General features: G+C 44.7%; 2 pseudogenes; one reads left to right on the top strand and one right to left on the bottom strand.

Moving 5' to 3' along the window:
• The first annotated feature begins 573 nt into the window (after nucleotides 1-573).
• LOC136531090 (zinc finger protein BRUTUS-like) lies at nucleotides 574-4,678 on the top strand (annotated as a pseudogene).
• Nucleotides 4,679-15,075: 10,397 nt separating this feature from the next.
• On the bottom strand, nucleotides 15,076-19,114 carry LOC136531092 (uncharacterized; annotated as a pseudogene).
• Between the last annotated feature and the right edge of the window lie 2,578 nt (nucleotides 19,115-21,692).

Here is a 21,692-nt window from a genome sequence, read left to right as displayed (position 1 = left end):
TGTGAAACCTATTTATCTATAGATAACGCCGCCTCGAGGACAGAATATGGCAACATGTTTATGGACTTTTAGACCTTCTCAATACTGTGTACGCTTTAAAATACTTCTGCTCAAATCCTATCTATTTTCTCTTTGTGCCAGAAAACTAAGTACAGATCTTTGCACTCAAATATTGCTTCAATCCGTTGTGCCCTGTGTTACTATTTTTTGTATAATGGCGATGATAACCATGACCTCAAAACATACAGGCCAACTTATCTCGGCTTGTTCACATTCGGTCCCAATTAGACCCTGTGATTCTGAATGCAAATTAGATCATGCTGCTTATGAAACCAACAGCTGCTTATTACAGTCTATGTACTCCATGTTCTAGATCTTTTATGCACCTGCCTACGCGAGCGATGGCGCGCGCCTTGCACTAGTTGAGAGAAAGCGGAGGCACCCACCGGCGCAGGCACAGAGGGAGACTCCAAGACTCCACAGACCACAGCGGCACAGCGCCACACGCACCGTTGCCCATTGGCTGCGAGCAAACTAAAGAAAAATCAACCGGTAAAAAAAACTAAAGAAAAAAGGGAACCGAGAGCCGCAGCCTGACGCACACGCAAGGAGCCACCGCGCAGGCGCACCGCAGCCGCAGCCGGAGTATGGCGACGCCGGTGGCCGGAGAGGGCCCGATTGCCGCTGCGACCCCGCGGTCCCCACCCCTGCTGTCCGAGGGCGGCGCGGGAGGGTCGGCGGCCGAGGCGCCCGTGCTCATCTTCGTCTACTTCCACAAGGCGATCCGCGCGGAGCTGGAGCGGATGCACGCCGCGGCGGTGCGGCTCGCCACGGGGCGCGCAGGCGGGGACGTGGCCGTGCTCGAGGCCCGCTGCCGGTTCCTCTTCACCGTCTACAGGCACCACTGCGACGCCGAGGACGCGGTACGTAGTGCAGTTCGCGGCGCGCGGCGCGCCGCCGGGGATTCTGCTGTTCCTCGTCGCATTTTTGTTTCGCGGTGGTTTCGCGGCTACGAGACAGATGCACTATCATCTGGCCCAGATAACATTTCTAAGCCAATTGATACCATATTCAAATTCCACAAGGCAATTCGTAAGGATTTAGAGTTTTTGGACGTGGAATCTGGAAAGCTTATTGACGGGAATGAATCTTGCCTTCGCCAATTTATCGGAAGGTTTCGTTTACTGTGGGGTCTATATAGAGCGCACAGCAATGCTGAAGATGAGATTGTATTTCCTGCTCTTGAATCGAAGGAGACATTGCACAATGTTAGCCATTCATACACTCTTGGTCACAAGCAGGAAGAAGAATTGTTCAGATATATCCATTGTCCTATCTGAACTTTCTCAACTACATGATGGTTTGAGCCATCCTCTTGATGTTGAAGCTGGGACAAATGATATTTCAAATAATGAGATTGATTGGGCTAAAAAGCGTAATGAACTTTTGACAAAGCTTCAAGGATTATGCAAGTCTATCCATGTCACAATTGTCAAATCACGTTCACAGAGAAGAACTTGAATTGTGGCCACTGTTCGATAAACATTTTTCTGTAGATGAGCAGGATAAGATTATCGGGCGTATAATTGGAACTACTGGTGCTGAGGTTCTGCAGTCAATGTTACCTTGGGTTACATCAGCACTTAGTCTAGAGGAACAGAACATGATGCTGGATTCATGGAAGCAAGCAACGAAAAATACGATGTTCGATGAATGGCTAAATGAATGGTGGAAAGGACCTTCAACTTCATCTGACCCATCAGACAAGGCTTCTACTCTTTCAGAAGGTTTGTTCAGTTGGTTTTCCTCTCCTCTAGAATGGTGGATGGGATTTCTATGTCACTGAGATATTTTACTTTGGCCTTGTAGAAAATCATTTTCAGGAGAATTTTGAACAAAATGATCAGATGTTTAGGCCTGGTTGGAAGGACATCTTCCGAATGAACCAGAGTGAGCTCGAGGCTGAGATTCGAAAGGTCTCTCGAGATTCTACTCTTGATCCAAGGAGGAAGGCCTATCTGATACAAAATCTCATGACCAGGTTTGTTATTTAAAAATAAAGTAAATAAGTTGACTATTATCTCCCGGCTCCCCTAAGAATACAGAAAATAAGTCTGTGTTATATATATTTCTAAATTTGTAAATTTCAGCCGTTGGATAGCTGCTCAGCAGAAATCACCACAACCAAGCATCGAAGGACATAATGGATGTACACGACGACCTGGATGTGTTCCTTCGTACTGAGACCCAGAGAAACAAATATTTGGCTGTGAGCATTACAAACGAAACTGCAAGCTTGTTGCTGCATGCTGCAATAAGCTATTCACATGCAGATTCTGTCATGATAAAGTTAGTGACCATACAATGGACAGGTATCTTCACCACTACCATTTATTTTACCGTCCACACTTTTCCTGCCGAGGGATCAGGGATGCTTATGCACCTCTTATGCTAGTAGAATTTCAAGGATTTCATTTTAACATCGAACTACCAATATCAATTAAGCATGACATTTTATTTGGAAATAGCTGTTTGTGCTGCTGCTATGGACCTGTGCCTCCCTTTTGAAATGAATTGTTTTTCGTCATTGAACTTTCTAATTGGAGCTTTTATTTCCAGTGGGATATTTGGCTCTTAGTATATCAGTTTTGCATAATAAGGACGAAAGAACATACTTCAATTTGTATACTTGGACAACCTTTTCCGTCATATGGCGTGTTGATTGTTAGAACTTAGAAATCTGTTACGAAGAAAAAGGAAACAATTATACTTTGCTTACTTTGTGGAGCTAATATTTGTAGGAAATCAGTGGTGGAGATGATGTGCATGCTATGTCTGAATGTTCAACCGGTCGGTCCAAATTGCCAATCCCCTTCTTGCAATGGACTGTCCATGGCAAAGTATTATTGTAGCATATGCAAGTTCTTCGATGATGAAAGGTAATACTGTGCGATTCTACATTTTATTTTGTTCTGCACTATACAATCCTTGTCTTTGTTGGGTGGACAAATTTCTCCATCCTATTGTCTTATTCTACTTATGAGCAGTAAAATTGGCCTGTGCTATTTTCTTCTCTAACTTCAGCTTCATGCAAAAGTTCAAGCCACTAAAGTAGCAAGGTGTGAGTTTTTCGAGAGAGAAAAAGCAAGCTGTCAGGATCTAATGTGTTATGTGCCTCGTTTGTTTACTTCATTGCATTATTACTTGAAGTTAAATTCTTGTTTGATGTGGTTCATCTTTGTGATATTTTGCACTCCTAATTCTATGTTGTTTCTCAGGAGTGTCTACCATTGTCCTTTTTGCAACTTGTGTCGTCTTGGGAGCGGATTGGGCACTGAATTTTTTCATTGCATGAAGTGCAATTGTTGCCTTGGCATAAAGATGATAGAACACAAATGCCGGGAAAAGATGCTAGAGATGAACTGTCCCATCTGCTGCGACTTTTTATTTACATCGAGTGCACCAGTTAAAGGTCTTCCTTGTGGCCACTTCATGCATTCGGCTTGCTTTCAGGTATGACAATCTAGTAGCATTCTCATTTGCTATTATGGATGGGGTAAGTTCTGTTCTAATTCTAATAGATTCGATTTTACTATTTCAGGCATATACTTGTGCCCACTACACTTGTCCAATCTGCTGCAAATCCTTGGGAGATATGACAGTAAACTACGCTACTTAACCGTAGAGTTATTTTGCATTCACCATTTCGGTTTGCTCTGCCATTGGTAGTCCATAAGCATACTATTCTTGTGCTCTCTTCTCCAAATTAATCTGAGGGATGCCCAAGGACCCTGTAGGTTTGAAGTATTTCGTTTTGAAACAAATAAATACTCGGTACATTCCAAATTATAGTTCATTTAAGTTTTGGACATCATATTCTGCTCACAGTTCTTGATGATATTAAGTCCTACAGCCGTTTGCCCTTTTCTTCCAGTCCAGTAAATAGCTAATGCGACATTTCGTTTCTGAAGGTGTATTTTGGCATGCTTGATGGTTTGCTGACTGCAGAACAGCTTCCTGAGGAATACAGGGACCGGTGCCAGGTAAATCATTCTCCTAATCCCAGTTTCATTCTTTCATATACCTCACATATATTTACCATCTTTGCGTGACTGTTCCAGGATATACTTTGTAACGACTGTGAGAGAAAAGGTAGGTCACGATTCCATTGGCTCTACCACAAATGTGGCTTCTGTGGTTCTTACAACACCAGAGTCATCAAGACTGATACGGCAGAGTGTTCTACATCAAACTAACCAGGCGAGATTTTGATTTCTTTTGCAACTCTCGCCCTCTGTAATTTCTTTGGGGCTCTGGCGCCTGTACCATTGTTTTGTATCGAAATTGTGATTTTGCCCCTATTTTTTTGACTTTGTGAATTTACCCCTACTATGCCGTTCACGAAGCACCAGTTTGCCCCTGCTCCGTCATCCACCCCTAACGGTGTTAAACTTTGTACAAAAGGACATGAATGCCCATGCGATTTTGCCCCTGTTTGTTATGCCTAATTGTGATTTTACCCTGATTTGGAATTAGACTTTTTTATTATATGCTGACAATTAATTAAATTTGGTCAAACATATTTGGCACAACTTGCAATTATTTAAACTCAGATTTAATATTGATAAATATTCAAAATTTTGGGACCAAAAGGTTCATAATGATGACAGATGTAACGAGTCGTGTATACGAGCCGGCAGGTCGGCCCCGTGGTGGCTCCTCGCCGTCGGCGTGGGCGCGGGAGGGCGACGGCTCCGGGTCGTAGGCAGCACCAGCACGAGGGAGGAGGAGCGGCGCCATCCGACAGAGATATATACCAAACTGGTAGAGTTATATACCAAGAATTCGATCTCTGCCCTTGAACCAAACTGGTAGAGTTATATACCAAGAACAAATTTGATTAGGGTCGACTAAAATTTTTACATGCAAAATTCAGAGAAATTTGGCAAAGAACAGAGCTACTCCAATCAAACACAAGGCTCTGTTGAACTTGTTAGCTGGCTGTTCTGCTGGCCTGAATCAAACACAATTCTTTTTGTTTCTCCATTTCTGTCAAAATTGAACAAGCATCCTCTAGTCGCCGTGCTTTAATGTACATCCTCACAATGACACTGTAAGCAATCATATCAAGTACAGAAGCTGAAGCCTTCAATTCAAGGTAAATAGCTTCAGCATCGGCAAACCTCTCCATCATGCAGAAAACATCAATCATTGTGCAAGAAATACGGGGATTTGGATGTGTTTCAGACTTAGGCATCTGATTGTATATCCTAACAGCATCATTGTAACTGCCACCCTCTTTGCAAGAACATATCAATATATGATCTAAGTTGTCTTCAAAAGCAAAATCTTTCCACTTCTTTTCACGCAGAATGTACAAATCTTCTTCCAGTACAGAATTTTGAACAAATGATGTTACTAAAATAGAGCATGAGGTAGCATCAAGCAAAATCTTCTTGTTGAAACAAGCTTGTAGAATCGGAAGAACCTTATGCATTCTTCCTACTGCTCCATAAGCCCGAACAAGAAAAGCAACCATTTCACGAAGCAACAGCTCAGCCATCTTCCAGTCCTCCTTCCAGGCAATGGCTTGGAGAGCTAGGTGATATGCATGAGCATTCCCCTTAAGCTTCACATTAACCTTCATCCAATCAAAGAAGCATCACACCTGTGGTCCCCCATTGGCAACATCCAGGAACTAAACCCAACCAAATCTAGCCCCACAGGGACTGGGTTGCTAGCAAGATTTCGCCTTCTGAGTTCCGGAGGACCAGCTGGGGTTTGAATCCTCAGGGCAGCCATTATGATTCACAAATGGGCATGGGTTTCAACCAAGCAGTCCTGCACATCAGAGCAAAACAAAGATTAATCCGGCGATCTCAACTCTCTACTACCAGCCCAGCGGAGGAGGAGGGGAAAAGGAGGGCCGCGCCACCTCTCGAGGACACAAGGCCTCGACGCCAGCTGCGCCCCAACGCGGGCTACCACTCACCGGCAGTGCCTAATTTGAATTCGCTTGGGAGATACGCAGAACGACAGAGGGGAGAGACCAAGAGGGGATGGAAACCGTGCTGACCTGCAGATTAGAGGGCAAGGTCGACAATGAGGAGCAGGAGCACCTAGTGCATGCGCCGGGCCACTGACTGCCGCCTTCCCTTCATCACAAGGTGCGACGACGCCCGGGGCGGCCCCATCGGTGGCCGGGTGCGGCGCCATCAGCGGGGCAGCAGGAGGCGGGCACGGGAGCCTGCGTGGGGAGGAGCGGAGGAAGGAGGGGAGGAGGCGGCGCGGAGACACGCTGCCAGGCGCCACCGGGAGCCGCGTCCAGTCACCGGAGCCACCCGCTCTGCCCGCCCTGATGCCGCTCCGCCCGCCCCTGCAGCCACGAAGCCGGGCGGCCACAGGAAGAAGACGACCCGCGGCCGGGCACCGCCGGGACCTGCGCCTAGAGGAAGGCCGTGCCCGCACCTTGGAGCCGCGACCGGGAGGCAGCCCCGCGCCCTGGAAGCAGCCCCTCCCTGCGCCCGAACCTGGAGTCATGGCCTCCCCTGCCCGATGTGAGCGACGACGCCCTATGCGTTTGGGACGAGGAGATAAGGATAAGGGGCACTATGGTCATTTGGTCTTTGTTTTTCAGATTTAGAATTTTTTTAATTCGTTTAATCTATGTCCATCTCACGGACGTCAGAAGTAGTGGCAAACGGACCTTTCAGTTGAAAATAACAAGGGTAAAAATACAAAGTTGAAAAAGAAAGGGCAAAATCACAATTAGCTTACGGGTAAGAACACAATTTTCCCAATTTCTTTTCCGCAATTCATTTGTACAAATATTATCAACGGGGTAGAAACCTCGTGACTGTAGCTGTGATAGTTTTTTAAAAAGTAAACTGGGAGGAGGAGCCCCACCTGGATGTATTATCTCAAAAAAAAAAGGTACCCACGCGTGCGTACCAGGGGTCTGAGAGTTACAATTTTTGAAGCCCGGACGTCCTGCAGGACTCGTCCGGATGCTGCACCTGCGCCTGCATGGTATCCACGTCCCCGAGCCCCGCATCGTATCCCACGCCGAACGCAGCACCTTGATGACCCCTATCTCAACGCCACTTGCCAACGCCAACGCCGAGGCAAGATTGAGGGAAGGGAAGGGGGAGAGAGAAGAGTAGAGGGCAAGGCGTGTCACACGAGGTAGGAGTCAAAGCCCTGTCCAGGCTGATGTCTGCCACCAATCAGAGCTATTGCAACATGTGCAACACCCGATCTACTTTTGAAACATTCAATGAAACATTTGCAACATATGCAGATGAAACACTTGAAATATGCATCTAAAACACTTGCAAAAACACCTGAAAACTCATGAAAAGCCATTCAATATGCAACATCTAGATAAAACATTTGTAACATATGTGTGAAAACATATGTAACATCCAAACATACGCACTTACAACATACGTCTGAAAAAACAAATAAAACATTTGGAACATACACTTGCAACATACATGTATAGCTATTGCAACATGTGCAACATTCCGATCTACTTTTACAATATCTAGATGAAAAACATGCAACATCCAGATAAAACATCTGAAACACTAGAAACATACGCTTGCAACATGCACTTTCAGCGCAATGTGGCCTTGCAGCCCGGAGGAATGGAGGCTCGTCGTTGCGGTCGGTGGCGACACATGGAGTTCGCCGGTGCGGCAATGACACGGGAAACTCGCCAATGGGACGGTGTCACGTGAAGCTCCTCCATCAGCCAGGGGAACGGCGGCGTCGGCAGCACCTCGACGCGGCGGGAGACAAGGCACGACGCACAACGACGGAGGATGGGCACGGAGTGCAGGGGCGGGAACAGGGCACGGCGCGACGCGACGTGGGATGGGAGCGTCGCACGGCGGCGAGGCGGCTTGGGGTGGGCAGACGGCGCGGCTCACCGCAACAAGCGAAGCGAGTCGAGGGAGTTGGAGATTTCTCAGCTGTCGTAGTGTAGAAATGGAGGAGAGACAATAGACGGAGCAGGCCCGTCGTTGGCTATTGGGCCGATCGAACGGACGCCCTCACCAGAGTTTTATCGTTTTTGAAGGTACGCAAGTGGTAACTTGTAAGCAAGATCACGAAGGACAATACTGTGATCGACTAATATTGTCCATACATTAGATATAATGACTTGTGTGTGTCAATGCTACAATATTAGAATTAATAGTTTAAAACCCTAATAATCTAACACGCCGATCAAATAAGCTATGGGATATAGGCCCCGTACGGCTGGCAGAATTTTGGCTGAAACTGGCTGAAAACACTGTTCTGACTGAATTGGTGTGAGAGAAAAATACTGTTCCGGCTGAAAAAAGAAGCCGAACAAACTGAATATGGGGTAAGCCGAACGAGGCCATAGAGTTTTTAACTAAAAAATAAACAGTTAAGCGCTGGGAGTAAGGAGGGATGGGAACAAAAGCACAATCATGTATGGAAATCGACAAGCTCTCAAGCAAGGCGATGAGTGATCGTTTTTGACAAGTGACAAGCGTGATTCCAGCGACATGGCTAGCAATCCACGATGATGGATTGCCTTGATAAGGATGCAGCACCGAGATAGATCCACGTGACCTGTTGCTCAATGCAATGTTTCGCAGTGGTTGCATCTGGCTACATCACTACGGCTGGACGTGTCGTCTTCAACTGTAGTGCGGCAAAACACACACAAGATACTGCATACCCAAGGTCCGAGACGCCCTTTCTTGTGCGAGTCCTAAACTGCCGCACCTCCTGTCCTGCCCTAGGAGAACATATTCGGTGCTCGCAGTCCTTCCCATGCTCCCGTGCACCAATTAAAAGAAAAAAAACTGACATTCGTCTAAACAGTCGTTTAGTCCATTTATACAACGTTTAAACTTTACACGGTGGTATGTCATTTTCGTTTAATCAGTCGTTTATCATGTTTAAAGGATCACCTTGTCCTTTTTGTGGCCGTTTTGCCTGAATAATGGCTAAACGATAAGTGAGCGACTGTTTACAAGTTAGCGTTAGGATAACATTGAAAAAAACCTCATCCAATGTGCTAAAAAAATCCAAACAGAAATATGAATCAAGCCGCCAAGTTCTATATTTATGTAAAATTTGAGATGCAAAAAAGTGAATTGTCACTTGAGTAGTTGTGGATCGTACCGTTTATGATTTGAAATCCACAACTATTCAATTGCTCATTTCACTTTTTTCTCTCTATAGATTTTTGTTGTAACACTATAGTGTTAAGCATTGCATTTAGCACTTGTATTTCATGAGCACAAGCATCATCCAAGCATTCATGAGCATGAGCATATGGAATTTCATCTTATTCTTACATATTATCACATGTGATGTTGATTATATACATGCATATGCTTATGATAATGTGTGACCAATGTAAGAGATGGTCGTGAGATCACAAAAATAACTTAGACACATCTAGGATGGTAAATAGAACAATGTTTGTATTCATGACATGAGTCAATTTTGCTTCTAAGTCCTAGTTTACTCAAAATATCATTTTTCATGATGCTAGTTTGACCAAAGTTGAACAGTAGCTTAGAGTATTTGTATGGCAGTGCACCCTTAATAAAAGTTATAGTTTATCTCATGGGGAACAAACTTTATTTAAGGGTCATGAGCTAATTCAGTGCCTAACATAGTAAAAAATAGCTCCAAAGTAGCAATCAAATGTTGTTTAGGGACTTGCAAGCTGGGCTTCAGTTTCAAAGTAGCCTAATTCGGAGTATTGTAGTTTAAAAACCATCGCGAATTAGACAAAACTTTGTAAAGCAAAGTTGTAGATCTCTTATAGCTCTACAATTTCTATTAATGGACTTTTTGCTAACTCGAACTGGATTAGGAGTTATAGAGGTGCAAAGTGGCATTGTCAGTCGGCCTGACGACTGACTTGAATCGGCCGGCCGAGCGCGTCGTGGCCGACCGCCGCCAGGCCGCTCACCGGCGTCGGCCTATCCGGTCAGGCCAGCAGGGGAGAAAAGGGAGGCGAAGCCACTGCACTCGCCCATTCTCACTCTTTCGCCCTCGCTCTACCTCTCTCATACTCGCCGAAGCGAAGCAGAGCACCGCACCGTCACCGTCGCACCACCACCACGCTCGCTCGTCGCCCATGCAACACCACCACCTAATCCCCCTCACCCATAACTCCGCCATGAGCCGCTCCACCTCCCCGAGCCGCTAATGCCATCGTTTAAGCACGGGTAAGGTCGCATTGCGCTGTCGCTGTCGCCATGGCCGTGGAGCGCCATCGAGCACCGAGCTCGTCGTGGCCAGCCTTATCCACTGCTCCTCCTATCTTCTTCTCCCTTGGTCTGTCATCACCTTAGGTCATAAATGCTCACGTCATCGTTTATTTAACCACTACCGCCGCCACCGCGTGGGAACACGCCGCCGCACCGAGCGCGCCCGCCATGGCCGCGAGCTCAAGCTTGCCGTGGCTGGCCCTCGCTAGATCTCGTCTTCCCCATAGCACCTTCTCCTATGACGGAGACCCATCACAAAGCACCGTCTCATCGGAACAGCAAGCGCCGCCACGTGCGTTGTGCGCCGCCGTGCTACCATGCACATGGTCGAAGCTCATCGCCGCTTCACCATGGCTCGATCCGCACCGTAGAGCTCCGCTAGGGTCTGTAGAAGTTGTAGCCGCGCTCTCCTGGCCGTGCCATCGTCGAAGACGACGAGTCCGCCACCGCCGAGCCACCATGCTCACTAGTGAGGTTGCTCCAATGATGCACCGAGCCAACTGAGGGTATCCCTCGATGTGGCTTGACGAGGTGAGTATAGTGGTGAAGACCTCACCGCCGGTGACCTCGCCGTCGATGAGTTATCGCCGGTCAAACGCCGCACTCTACTCCTGTTTCGCTGACGTGTGGGACCAGTTGACCTACGGGCCCTGCTATCAGCCACCATGGGTGCATGGACCGGGTGTACCTAGCTGCTTAGCCCGATTTGAAATTGATTTTCTTTATTGATTTTCACATATTTGAATGCAAACTTTAAAAATTTATATCTTGAGTTAGGAGTGTCCAATTTGGGTGAACCAAATTTTGTTGGATTCATCATGAAGTGTACTATTTTATAAAAATATGAAACCTACTGTTTAGGATATTTTTCTAGGATAATTAAATTGAGCTAGATAAGTGCTTTTAAATCTGTTTCTATATTGTAAAATGCATAACTTGAGCTAGAGAAGTGCAAAAAATTATGATTCCAATTTTGCTGGTCTTGTGTTGGCATACTATAGCTAGGAAAAATACTAAACCTATAGAAAACATAATTGGAATATGGTCTTTCTATTTAACCTTGATTATTTGCAAGTTTCTAGTGAAAATAAATGGGGTAAAAATATATAACATATGATCATGCAAATTTTTACATAATGTTCTTATGCTAGGATGAAAGTAAGAAAAATATGCAATCTGTTGTTTGACACTTTTCACTAGGCTAAACTATTTTACTAAAATAAGCCTATGCAACTTGTTATTTTTTTGTACAGGTTGCTATACTTATCCAAATGTCATAAAATTTGTATAGTTAACTATTGGCGTTATTTGTAACCTACTATAATTTTTTCAGAATTTATTGAGCACTAAAAATATTTATCCTCTAAATCACCCTATTATATAAGGAAAATTAATAAATAAATATAAATAAATTATTTGAGCTTAACCATAATGTTTTCTAGGGTGCTTGTGATGCATATGATCTGTTGTTAGTAGTGGCATTCAGAAATAATTGGTTATAGGCAACTAGTTAATTATGGCTCTATAATTCAGTTGGATGGCTGCATGAGTAATTTCTGTTGTGTTGACAAATTCATGATGATAGTCACATTTCCTATGAAACTTGTTAATAACAAAGTTATAGATAACTTACTCATATTGCTTGTACTAAAATTTCATGGCCATAGGCCTAATGGTTTAAGAGTTATATCAATTAGAAGCATGCTATCAGATTTGCTTGTCCTCTGGACAGATCTAAAATATTAAATTGTTTGACCTAGATATCTACTAAATCACCATAAGATGATTAAAAGAAGATTGTAGGCAATTTCATAACCTTTCCAGAAAGTCCACAACCATATTATTTGGATGTGTATAACTCCTGTTATGGTCAAACTAATTAGATGTTGTCTTGTAGCCCAGAAAATGCTAAATAGGTGTTTGTTTAATTACTAGAGAGAAGATATACACCTACTCAGTAAAAGAAATTTAATCTTATTATCACCCTAATACCTTGTTGTTAAGGACATTTATGTTTATGCATCATATCATATCATCCATATCATTACCGTGCATTCTTGTATCTTATTTTGCGCTCATGCATATAGAACGCTAGAAGGAATCACACTCTTGGGGTTTGAGGTAGAGGAGGAGGAGAAACAGGAGGCACCACAGCAGGTAGCCCTCGAAAGCGAGGAGCAAGCTCATGAGGAATTACTAAAGTGCCCCGATCATAGGCCTACCTTCTTTCCGAAAGGTAAGCCCCGGAGCATTCTAAGCCTCCTATGTTTTTACAAATATCACATAAGTTCTTTATGTTTGATGCATTAGGTTATAAGAGTCGGTTGGAAACACTTGATGCATAGAACTACCTTGTCTAGAAATATACCTTGAATCCTATGTAGGTCTATAATCGAACATATGCTTAGCCATGCTTAGACCGATAGAAGTTAGGTGATTTCCTGTCACCTGTGAGAAATAGGTGGATACCGGAGCACGGTTGACTATATTTGCTATCGTGGAAAATAACCATGGGATGTTATCTAAGTGAAGACTGTGCGAGATCTTATATGCACATGGTATGGGTTGGCTATGTTGATCCTATCTATGTCGATTAAGGACCGTACCATTGTTGGCGCTTCTATCGAGATTGAACGCATGCCTCTCAATTAGCTGGCCGGATAACTCGTTTCGACCACGAAGCCAAGTAACTCAACTCAAGCCGGGTCTCGTTCTGTTAGAGTGCGCACTCTAGATGGTAGTAAGGATACGCAGAAAGCCAGACGTGAGCCCAAGGGCAGACTAGGCCTGAACGTCCTGCCAAGTGATTGTCCCTGGTTGTGCGGCACTGATCGAACCCACAAAATATATACCTGAGTTGTACCAAAGATGACCCGACGCGACCTCGACAAGGGAAGTGTGGGTTTGTGTTTGGAATAACTGCCCAGCTGGTTGCAACCGATTCGAATCGCCGTCTCTCCCGGATAGTGAGAAACTCGACTAGTCCCAGCATCGTAGTAATTGGACTATGGAATTTGATGGTTATATTGGATATGGGAATGCTACACTAGCTATGGTTATTATTGTGATGCTACATAATGATATATCACATGTTTGGCACTGGTTAGTTGTTAATCTAGAGGTGAATAGCTATAATTAACTTGATACCCGAATTATAAAATGTATAGTTAAATTAGTGGCTTTTTATGTAAAATATTGTCAAGCTAACTCCACTTATAAAGCCTTGTATGATCCTTGGAGTCACATTATTTTTGGTTCATGACGGGTAAATCTAGCTGAGTACCTTCTTGCACTCAGGGTTTATTTCCTCACTTGTTGCAGATAATACAGTCTATCATGGGTATTATAAGAACTGCTTCTGTCCCGTCATGGACGAGTAGTAGGCCATGGGCAAGGCACTTCTATATATCTAATCTATGATGCTTTTGTCGGATGTGATCACAAACTGGCAAGTATTTGAACAAGGGTGTGAGATGTTAGTTTCAAAACTACCTTTGCTTCCGCTACTACTACTGTTGTTACTACTACTACTATTTTATTTGAACTTGAGTTGTAATAACTTTTAATTATACTCCGATGGATGGTAATGTAATTGTGAATTCTATATAATATGTGGCATGTATGTTGAATCATGTACGATCTTGGTTGTATGTTGATGATGAATCGAGACCCTTCGTGGTACTCGATGGACTACTGGGTTTATATGGTCTCAAGTATGACAGTGCGATCATTTCGGTGGTTGCCATTATACTTATGCTCTTATAAATTGGTCGGTTCTGTCACATTTGTTGCGTCTCAAAATTTTCGGAGACATTTGGGTGGGAGCACCGGATATGTTCCCGTGGGTCATTCTGGTGTGAGTCGCACCAAAGCGTCATGTTGGTATAGTACCTGGTTTGTCGCTGCTAAAAAAATACGAACTAAGACCACAGGCTAGGCATAATTAACCGAAACCGAGAAATCGAACCGAAAAAAATCAGTTACATGAATTGTATTTTACTTACTTATATTTTGTAAGACTAGTAAGCCTTGTTTGCTTGAACTTATTAACCAATATCGCAATGTTTTTCTCTCACAATAAATCAGCTTCAGCCGGCTTATTAGCCGCAAAACCATCAACCGAACAGGGTGTTTGATTTATGTGTAATATCTCATATTGAATTGATATGTATTTGTGGTGCTAGATTGCTATTGTTCCCTTATTAATTATTAGTATCTGAAATAGAGGTAGTGTTGTCTAAATTTACTTTAAATTTTGTATATTTTTTTATTGTATTAACCTCTGCTGAAAAAATTGTGTTAGTTCGGATAGAACAGCATCCAAACCAAAATAACCGAAAGCCAAGATACTAAACCGATCCGTTTCCATTTTTTTAGGAATCGAATTTCATTAATAATCACCATGGCCCGTTTGGGAGATCCAAACTTCCAGCAAGGCCCAAGCGCTACCTCCTTGCGAGTGCTTCTCACCTGGCGGGCCGCAACCCCCAACTGCTACTTCCTTTCTGTCCTTCCTTCACCTGTGAGCTGTGGCCGTACAAAGCGCCGGGGCTCCTGGTCTCGCTCGTCACGGTGACCCGGTGCGGTGACATTATTGAGCATGGCTGCGAGTCCGCGCACTGCATGCTAACGTTGAAGGGTCATCTGCTTCTCTAGTAGCATTGGGAAGCTAGCGTAAGCAATGCATGCTGGCTGCTGCCATGACAATTCTGTCGAGCACTGCTCCTAGGCGAAATTTCGTTTGCACTTTGCAAACATTGCGACAGCACGGCAGGCAAACATCCCAAGTATTACAGCAAAACAAAATAGAACTAATAAGCAATCATATATTCATAGGGTGCTATGAAGTCACCAAGGCTTGAACACATCTACTCCGATTTCGTCTACTAGCTCCTGGACCAGATCCTGTTCGATCTGGGCGCCGATCTGAACCACCTCGAGCATGGGATCCATGCCAGCCTCCACCGCGCGCTCCACCTCGCCCACAGCCAGCTCGTCCAAGCTCCTCCCAGCCATGCCACCGCACCTCGCGATCTCCTTCCCGACCCTGTCCGCCAGCCTCTCCTCGGTGCACATCAGAGCAAGCAGCTCCGAGAACGACCTGTAGCCGGAGTCGCAGAGCTGCGAGCACATCGAGTCCAGGCAGTCCCAGACGAAGTCCAGCGCGAGGTTCCTCAGCGCGCTCGCTTCCTTGTCCTTGATGATGGCGGTGCTGATGAATGCCTCCTGCTTGGAGTTGGAGCCTGTCGTCAAGGTGGTGAGAGCGCACTCTGTCGTTCGGAGGAGGAATGCCTTGGGTGATTCCTCTGATTTATTGTGTCGAGTAGAAGCGCGGACGTTTGTTAGCAGCAGTTCGACGGTTGTTGTAACCTCTCCAGAGTGTTTCAGCTTGCTGTCTTGGACTTCATCGGGTTCAGATGGTTGAACACCATGCTGGCCAAAATTAGGATCGCCGCATCTGGGGTTGCTCTCGGTAGTTGTATCGTGCACAATGCTAGCTGCTACTGTGCATGTTTCCCTTGGATGGCTGTTGGTGAAGGTAGCTTCTGTTGGAAATAGTTAACGACAAGAAATTGTCAAAGCACAACTCAACATATCTTCCAGGATGTTCATGTTATTCATAATAATGGCGTATAAAAGTATTAGGTAACCACAGTGTTCGCTAGCAAAAGCTTTTTTACTTGTAGACTGAAATTCTAAAAAAGGAAGGGCAGAAGTAGATAGATTATTGTCAGTGCACACCAAAAAAAAAGGTTGTTTCCTTACCTGCAGTATTGCGTGGAATACCAGGAACGCAGGCATCATCAGCATTTCCAGATTGAAGAATAGATGTAGGACTGCGCTTATTGCTGCCTCTGGATATAGATGGAGATGGTTTGCTACCTTTTGCATCAACCTGCAGATGGTAGCGACCAAGGAATTTTCTGTCAGAAACTTATGAAAACAGCACACCATGGTTGAGAACAAGAAAGATCAAGAGTACTGACCGCATGTTTCTTACGAGTTTCACGCAAGTGGGCCACTTTATAAGGGTCTTTGCCGTCATAAATCGCAGAGTCCACTGAGTTGTGATGCTTGACCAGTTCGTTGCTTAAATATTCCTCTGTAACATGGCCACCACTCTTCTTTTCAAACAAAGAAGAGGCTGTTCTGCCACCAAGAATAACTCTATTTTTCACCTCATCTTGCTTGTTGAAAACTGATTCAGTGGACTCCAGATTTGACGTGCCCTGTAAATCTTCCCAGAAAACTATGTCTCCTTGAGGAGACATATTTTGACAATCTCTACGAGAGCATCTCTTAGGATAAGTATGAACTGGAGATCTCTGAACAGCAGTACCAGTTCCACTAGCATTGTCGCCACGCAAAGTAGGGGCGACCTTCATCGGTGAGCTGGAAGTGAGAGAAATGATGCCTGATTTTTTGTTGCCCCTTGAAACATTGTGTGACACTGGCTGTCTCTGGAAATCACTTCTTGCACAGTTTGGTCTGGCAGGCTTCGGCTTCTCACTGACTAACCCTGCTCCTTTTGCAATTATCATGTCTTTCTCCGTAGCTTTTGGTGTTCCAGTCTTTAGCTTCAGCTTGTTAGAGGTTCCACCATGAAGGTTGCTGGCTCGACAACCTTTTGTGCTCATGTTTTTGTTCTCTGCACTAGTATGTGACTCCCCAAATCTATCCAGTGCCTTTCTTTTTGACCTCAAAGATGCACTGTCATTCATCCTTTTGTTCAGAGAAATAAAGTCCTGAGTTCTGTTTCTCATGTTTCGCTCCCCACTTCCATGCTTCTTACTTTGTGTCACATATCTTGGATCTGCCGTTCCACAAGCTGCAGGCAGTGCATTCTGCTTCAGGTTGTTTTGCTTTAGAGGGCCATGAGGAGCACTGTCCCGGAATATTTTGCTCCTCAGCTGTTTTTTCGGTACATCTTGGTTTGTATCAGCAATACAATTAGAGATCTTCTGAACACTGTCCCCAAATCCAGCCTTCTCAGTTAAGCTGAGGAGCAAGTACTCAGGTTGCAATTGACATGATCCATTCTGGTCTGACCTCCTACTCGGAATGCTCGTCTTACAAGTATCCTCTTCAGTCCTCTGGTCAGAAGTAGAATTGTCCAGAGAGGTAGCTCCTGTATTGTGAGCACCTAATCTTGGTATGTCAACATCGCACATATCTCTTAAGAATTGATCGGACACATTATGTAGGACAGCAGCAGCACCGGGCGCACCATCACCGCTGCTGCATGGATACTCCAAGTATGAATGTCTCCAAGAGAGACGGCGATTCCTGGACTGCAAACCAGGTTCCAGGACCTTGACTGCTGCTTCAATCAGCCGGGCCTTGTTCCTGCTGGACATTGACCTTGGGCTCTTAACAGGCGAGGCTACCTTGTGTGCATGCCTCCGTGGCCACAATGGCCGTGTATCTGGAGCATTGAACTGACCTGCATTGTCGTGGCACCGATCATCTATGAGCTGCCCTGTCTTCTGTTGCTTCTGAGGTGATGTGTATATGCTCCGAGACGTACCAGACCAATCTTGACAGCCTGAATTCCAGTGCTCACCGGGTTCAGAGGAGTCTGTGGCTTTGGTTGGCCGTTGATGGCTCACAGCCGGCATCGAACTGAGACCCATCAGCCGGGCCACCATCCCCGGAGCACACATTTCGTTCTCGCTGTACTTTCTGTCTTGGCCAGGCTGTAGGTAGGTGACTGGTGCCATTGCATTCAATTTTGCTTCTTGAGTCATCTGTAGAATCAAGCTGAAGGAAACATAACATGAAAGAGTTAGAACTATTGGGGAATAAAACAAATGGTAAATGGCTTGAGGGCAGGAGAATTTGACATTTCAGGCATATGGTTTTGCAGAAGCCAAAGGCCCCAAAATATCATGGTGAGTTCATCACAACTTCAAAACCAGAAATTCGAAGAAAAAATTGCAGTTTCACCACCAAAAATATATGTGATGTGATGAAGAGAGAAAACGGGGTGAGTGCAGCGTACCAGAAGGGGCCTCATCTTGGCCACCGCCGTCTTGTCGCCGCCGACCGGCGGTCTCCCAGGCGAGAACTTCTGCGCGCGCACTGAAACACCGAAGACGAAAGCTTACGCAAAGCGGCGGATTCGCATAGTTGCGCGAAGGAGGGGAGTGGGGAATGATTTGCGCAGAGAAAGGACAACGCGGTTCCATTGCAATCTCACCTGGGGGAAGCAGCTTGGTCTTCTTGGAGGACGAGGAGAAGAGCTTCCTCTTGGCGAACATCTGGAACAGCGCCGCCACACACGACGGCGACGGCTTCTGCCGCTCGGTGATCGCCAGGCCACCGCCGCCGCCGCCGCTGGGCGCGGAGGCGCTGCCGCTCTTCATGCCCCCACGACCAAAAAGAAAAACCAAACTCAATTCTCTCCGAGCCTTGTACTGCAATGCAGAATCTCGGATGCCTCACTCCCTTACAGAAGTCGAAATAAATGAAAGCAAAAAAGATCTTGAACAGATGCTGCAGATTTCGCTCTTGTTGAGGTATTTATTGCTACCTCCAGTTCTTGACTTGCTGCATCTGGAGAATGACGCCGGGATCACTAAATGCCCCAAAGGCCATGAACAATCATGGACAGATGCTAGAGAACAAAAGAGAAGCAAAGGCACTGCTGTAACTCTTGCTCAAGATTTGACTACTGAACTGTAACTCCTCTTGACCTCATGTGAACCCATTTTATAAACTAAAATTGGCACTATCAAGAAAAGAAAACATCTTGGAGACTTGGAGTGATCCAGAGCAAGAGAGCAGACAGATTATCCAAGTGTTAGAGCCTGGTGACCGGAGAATGGAGAGGAGAGGAGGGGACGGGGTTGAGAGAAAAGGAAGGGACTTTGGGGGTCCCGCTGTATGCAGGCTTCTGTTTCTCACTTTCTTGGCAGTGTTGGCTGTTGCAGATATGAAGCGACGTCTCTAAGACTGTTCTTGTCTGTTTCTCTGCGTGGCATGCGTACGTAGGTGAATACTCCATCCGTTCAAAAATAATTGACGCTGTGGTTTAAATCTTGTTCCAGAAACATATAAATTTAGGTTGGAGATAAGCTTTATTGTGAGACCCACTAATAAAAATAATATACAATTAAAAAATCATATTAACTCTACACTTTCAGTGAAAATTCTAGATGGTTTTTTTAAGTTCTAGACGTGTGCTGAGAAGAGACAGCAGGGGAGCAGGGGCACATACGTAATTTAACATCTTCAGCCTTGAAAAGCGAGATTTCCTGGGAGGTAGCTCTGTCAGCGGCGAACCTCTCTGTGTGCTGACCTCTCTCGTTTTCTGTTCGTTTGCTTGGCCCCGCCCGTCTAGCTGTGTTTGTGTGTGAAGTCTGGTTGATGTTTTGGACTGGTCTGAAGTCTTATTGGATTTTTTTTTAAAAAAAAGAAGTCTTATTGCAGTTTTGGACTGGTCTGAACTGTAATCCTGATCCAAACACTGCCTTATGTAATTCAGCTTCAGAGTTTTTTTTTTAAAAAAAACAAAACTTCGCTAGGTTGATGCTGAGTAAAAAGTTACAGCATCTTTTACAGAGACTTGAGTAGAATCGAAGGAAGGGTAGAAAAGTGAAACGTTGCTTGTAATTCTAGATAGCATCAGTAACTAACTGAACACGGCCTTTATTATATATTAAAAAACTGAACATGGCGATGGTTACAGTCCATACTTAGGACAAGTAGCTCCATGCTGCTACCATATATAGCAGTAATTATAGTGACTGTGATCGATGCTCAAGAGTCAAGACACATACGGCGACGGTGCATCTACCTTTGGCTGCCGGTTTATGTCTAGCTAACCAAAGAGTGTGGTCAAAGCAAAGGGAAGGCTGTTGCTGCCGCATACGGACAGGTGACAGGTCAAGTAGTAACTGAACTGGAAATGGCCACCTGCTTGTAATGTAGTGGGATTTTTGAACAAGGTGGCGCATATGGCAAAGTCGGTCGATTTCAATTCCAAACTTTTTTCAAATGCCTAGTTTTCTGGCGGCGGCAAATTAAAATGATATATATTCTTGAGACGGCTAGCCTTGAGTGCTGAACCCACAATATGCCAGTACATAAGTCTGCAGGCGTCCAAACACATGTTCCAGGTCTCCCGGTCAAATGCAGCCTCATGTTCTAAAGGTCAAGCATGCTTTTTAGTGGGACATTCTTGGGCACAGAGTTGACTAATAGCAGTTTAATACAGTTGTAACAAGGGCCGGCATTATACGGAGGCAGCTGCTCTGGGTCCCGTTGACGGTTGATTGATATCTATCTGTCAGGTTCTTAGGTCGTGTAATGCCACTGGAAACCTTGATGAGCATTTTACCGGAGGATTTGTGCGTTTCAGCTGGTAGTACCATGTACGACCACTGCGCGCACAATCAAGTGAGGCAATGGGACATCGGAACAGCCTGGCTCGTTCAGCGGAAGTACCGTACCATCAACCTAGCTTGTGACCTGACCTTGTCCGTTGTTCTGTTCGTCTGCATGGTCCAGCCAAGAAAGCCTTTTCTTCTCCCACCTGTGCCAGTGAACTGTTATGCACGCATGCATCCTCCCCTCCTGCGATGATAGATGCTTTGCTTTAGCAAGACGAGAGCAAGCCCAAGCGCCTCAAAAATCATTGTGCTCGTACTCTCCGTGTCTCAAAAATAATTGTTTATCCCATTTTTTCAGGTAGTCCAACTTTTATAAATTTAGCTAGATTTTAAAAAAATATTGTCAACATTTATATATACATGCATGATATATTATTATAAAAAATATTTCACTAATAATTTAATAATATTTATTATGCATCACATATTTGTTGCGTATCATAAAATAGTAGTAGTATATTTCTATATGCACTATTTGATTAAATCCGATGTCAAGTGGGGGCCTCGGGGAAAGTACTCTAGCTTGCTACCAGGAGCTTCGCGTGTTCGTACGTAACATCGGACGTTCGGATACTAATTAGGAGGACTAAACATGAGTTAATTAGAAAAACTAATTGCACAGATAGAGACTATGTTAACAACTTAAGTTGAACATAATGACCCATTGCGTTGCAACGAGATCCAATATGTAGTTGGAATAAGATATCATATCATTGTTGGACGTGAGTGAGTTGTAGCACGGGTCAAGAGTTTGAGCCAAAAAATAAATAGCTTAGTGGTAAGAATATTTGTTTCTTAAGGATTGAAAGATTAAAATGGTTGTGGTCTCTTATTTATTGTTTGTTTTTTACTCTTATTATATTTATTAGAACACAAAAGCCCAGGTGGAGAAAACCACAGGAAAACAATGAAAACAAATTCAGAAAAGGCGAGCTAGAGTCCAAAAACAACCACGAGAAGAAAAATCCGAACACAACTTAAGCCGAGTAAAAAACGGTCATGACAAAAATGGGAATGTATTCTAGAAAAT

This window comes from Miscanthus floridulus, unplaced genomic scaffold (genome assembly GCF_019320115.1).
Source record: "Miscanthus floridulus cultivar M001 unplaced genomic scaffold, ASM1932011v1 fs_276_2_3, whole genome shotgun sequence".
NCBI lineage: Eukaryota > Viridiplantae > Streptophyta > Magnoliopsida > Poales > Poaceae > Miscanthus > Miscanthus floridulus.
This window is presented reverse-complemented; position numbering and strand designations above follow the sequence as displayed.